Here is a 4157-nt window from a genome sequence, read left to right as displayed (position 1 = left end):
TCCCATCTTCTATATCTATCTATTATATGTGGATATATGAAATATGTTTCATTTTACCCGTGCCTCTGTAAACCATTTACTTGAAAATGTAAAACAAAAAACAGGGGGTGACCAAAAAATTAAGAACTAATTGGAACCCCCCGAGTTTTCCCGCTACCTCTCTTCAGTGGTCCCAAAGTGGAGAGAAGAAGGGAAAATGTTTTCCCTCTCCCGCTCTCTTACAGATGCCCAATAAACACAGGCTAAAAAACCACCTCTTATACGACCTCCTATATCTACAGAAGATACTAGCACGAACAAAATGGTGCAGGTTTTATAAAACCTTTTCCTACAAGATTTTAACCGAATCTACAGGATCCTCGGTCGGATCCCCTGGTTTCAATGCCCAAATTTCAAAGTGCAGTGAAGTGACTGATTTTTATAACTACTTTTTAGGTAGTGTAACCCTTAAAGTGTGGGGAATTTTGTTAAAGTGTTGTGTTGTGTCTGTGCTCACCCCCTGCGGGCCTCTCAGCGTTCTGGTGTACTTTGGGTACCCTATATCCCACCCCCCTTTGCACGAGCGACATCCCCCATTCGATGGTAACTCGCTAATGAGCTCCCAGCTAGCCTCGCAGCCCTAATTTTGGGGCGCTGCACCAACACACCAAGTACACACCCCCACGATTGTCACCCAAAAGAATTTTACCCCCCAAAAATACATTGCCGTTGAACTGTCCATAAAAGAAGCATAATGGCGATTAGTTCTTTGAGGAGCCCGTAAAACCCCCAAGCCGGATTCGTCTACCCAGGACAAAAAGAGTTTTTCAGCCACAGACCACCTACTGCAACCCCACGCGGGCACTTAGGGACCAAGAGGCGGCCCAAACATCACTGTAAGCCGATTCCCCTACAATCCACTCCTCACCCTAATTATACCCCTTTCCCTCCAATGCGAACTTATGCACCAATGAGGCACTTCGAGGAGTCTAGACTCACCCCAAGGCAAGATCTGAGGCAATAAAACGAGAGGGCGAGATAAAAAGGAGAAAAAAAAGTTGTGGCGAGATGAGGGCAACGGGTTGACAAGAGGTTCTCAATGCTTTTTTTTTAAGTTTTGCAGACTTACAAGCTTTAATCACACCCTCTGGCTGCTCAAAAAACAGCTCCACAAGTACTTCAGGGCAGCTCGCCCCTTCCACGCCTTTTTGAACCGTCAGCCACGATTTCGTCCCCTTTTTCACCCACACCCACTTTCAACATCCCCAATGGGGTCTTTACAACTTCAATCCCCTACGACGGGTTTACAACTCTTCGACATCGCAGCCCACAAGTCTCCCCCCACAGCGTTTCACCCTGCCATGAAGCCTATGGTCCCGCCCCCCTGTACTCCCGGGTTTAAACCACCTACCAGATATTCCCACTCTGGCCCGGTTTCCCACCATGGTTGACCTCCCTAAATCACACAGGAGAAACAAATTATCCAACTTGTATGTCATTTCCCCGGGGGCCAGGGATTTTGAAACAATTTGGGGATTTCTCCGGATATATCCTCTCTGTGGAAAAGGGTTCCGACCCTTTTAAGACTTCTTCAAGGGTCAACGAATGAAGCTCTCTGCTCAAGCACACTCTGCTGTTCAGATGTAGGGGGAACTCAGACAGTTTATGTGAGGTTTGTCCTGGCCATTCTGTTTTCTACTTGAACCCCGTTAAAAATGGTCACCTTATTTTTTTCGGACGAGGAACTTGTTCAAAAAATTAATTGCCCTCAAATCCAAGCTTCCCTTTTAAAATGTCCCATTTTCTGAGATCCTATAAGGCCACCCGGGCCACGCATCAGCCCCTTCACGCCCCCAATAGCCAGATGTGTGGGATTTTTCCTTTATAAGAAGGGAGTCACGGTAGAGAAAAATAGAGACCCAAACCCCAGGCAGAACTGGGAAACTCCCCTCGCAGTTTAGGGACCCAACCCCTCATGGCTGTGTACAGGCCCCTCTGACTGCCCGGGATGTGATTCTACTTACCGTAATTTTGGGCTAAGGGTCATTGGGGGGCCCGGAGAGAGAAAGCCCTCTAAAGCGCCAGGTAGGCACTGTAAAAACTAGGGCATTTTGACAATGCTGCCCTCCGACCTTTTGCCGCACCATGTCGAGCCCACACAACTGACAGCCCAAAGCCGCCGTCTGCGGCTAAGTCAGCTTTCCACTGGTTCACTAGTCCATCTGATTTTCACTCACTATAAAAAAGTCCTTTTTGTTTCACATGTTCCGAACAGGTGCGGACATTTTGTGATTAGAGAACAAAATCTCGCCTCCCTCAAAAAACCCAAGGCACCTCTGAAAGATAACACCTCTGTACCCTTACAGCTGATGGGCAAGATGCACCTGCCCTGGAAATTTTATTGCAACTTTGGGGGGCAGGCAAAACTTGCAAGGCCCCAGATAAAATCCAAAGGATTCCCCACCCTCTTCTCTCCTACAGTCACTGCAGTCACTCTTGGGTATCATTCCTCAAAAGTTTTTAAAAACCCCTTCAACCTTACCCCGTCAACCTTGCATCAGTACCAAAATCTCCACCGTTCTCCAGCAGTCCCAAAGGTATTTCCTCAAGGAATTTAGTGAAAGTCCGGGGTCAAAGGAAGACCCCCAAAGCCCCCATAAGGGAAGTGGGTTTCCTATGGTATCCACCTGAAGGGGGGCTGTCCCTTTTGTTTTTTACACCCCCCCCCGAAACCCTCTTGCTTTCCCGCAGCGGGGAAGGACAAACTCCCTCATTAGTCTGTCAAGGTTCACAAGCCGTGGAGATCAACCTTTCCCAATAGTGTCACCCCCTAGCTGTCGTCCCCAAGGATGTCGGGGTAAAGGCTCACTATAGACCTCACAAAGCTTTTCGTGAATGGCTGCCCAAAAGCACCCTGCCCCTTTCCCCCCTTTATTTGTTCGCAGTGTCAGCCCCTCATCCCCATTTTTTCACCACCATGGGGCCCCTTTATGGGTTTTTGGCAACTCGAAAATTTGCGGAAGGATCGATTAACAACATTTTTCACCCCTTTCAGAAGATTCATGCACTGCCATTGCCCTAGGGGTTCTTGCCCGGGTGATGAATATTGTCTTTGCGGAGAATGGCACCCCAGGGCATTGAAAACGTATCAAGGTCATAGATCCTGAGAAATTCCTGTGGGAGAGCCTTCGTTCATTCTGGGGGCAAAAAATTATTACAGGCCTGACGAGGTAGAGTACGCTATACAGGACTTCCCCACTCCGCCAACATCAGAACCCCCTCCTTCACACTTTTGCCTAACATAACAAATGCGCCCCGCCCCTGCGTCCCTTTTTTCAGCCCCCCCAAAACCTTTTTGTTGGGCCCTGGATCATGAGACGGCCTTCTCCAAAGGGCAAAAAATTGCTTTTTAAGCCTCCCCGTCTTGGCACATTTTGACCCTGCCCTCCAGGACCCCCAGACGACGCCCCCCCCCAACTTAATGGCATAGGAAGCCTTCTACAAGAAAATGGAGGGAAAATCTGTCTTGTTTAATTTGGCTCCCGTTTCTTACCCATACAGAGACACGATACTCCTAATTGAGTTGGCTCCTTGGCAACGGGCCATGACCAAATGTAGGTACTAACTGTCCGGCCACCCCCCCTTTTTGTTAAGACAGATCATCACCCCTTGATCCCATTCAAAAACTCACCCTCGACGCGATGGAAAAACCCCCGACTTTAATGCTCAAGGAAAAAATCTCACATAATCTTACAGCTATCTGGCGCCCCGGCAAGGATTGTTTAATTTTAGATGCCCCATCCGTGCGCCATGGACCAGCTTGCCCCGAAGATAGATTTTGTCTACTGAATTGCCAACACCCGAGGCGCATTTCAAAGCGGCACGAGGAAGCCCCCGGGTCAACGATCAAGACGCCCGACGGAACAGTCAAAACCTTCGAAAAAGCCCCCCCGGAAGACCGGACTATTAAATCCGCTCAACTGTGTCCATCAGGATTCCCTTTACATCGGGATGCGTTCCCCCCCCTCACTATTCCATACTGGAAACACGCAACAGCATCATGCAGATGGAGAATCAGTCCTTTACAACCATGCAAAGTTGTCCCCAAAACCCTTCGAGAAAGACCCTCGTCGACTTCCCCGACAGTACCAGGGTGGATGGAATATTCGCAGGGCCTG

The sequence above is a fragment of the Penaeus monodon genome, chromosome 30 (assembly GCF_015228065.2).
Source record: "Penaeus monodon isolate SGIC_2016 chromosome 30, NSTDA_Pmon_1, whole genome shotgun sequence".
In the NCBI taxonomy this organism is placed as follows: domain Eukaryota; kingdom Metazoa; phylum Arthropoda; class Malacostraca; order Decapoda; family Penaeidae; genus Penaeus; species Penaeus monodon.
Note: the sequence above shows the minus strand (reverse complement) of the source record.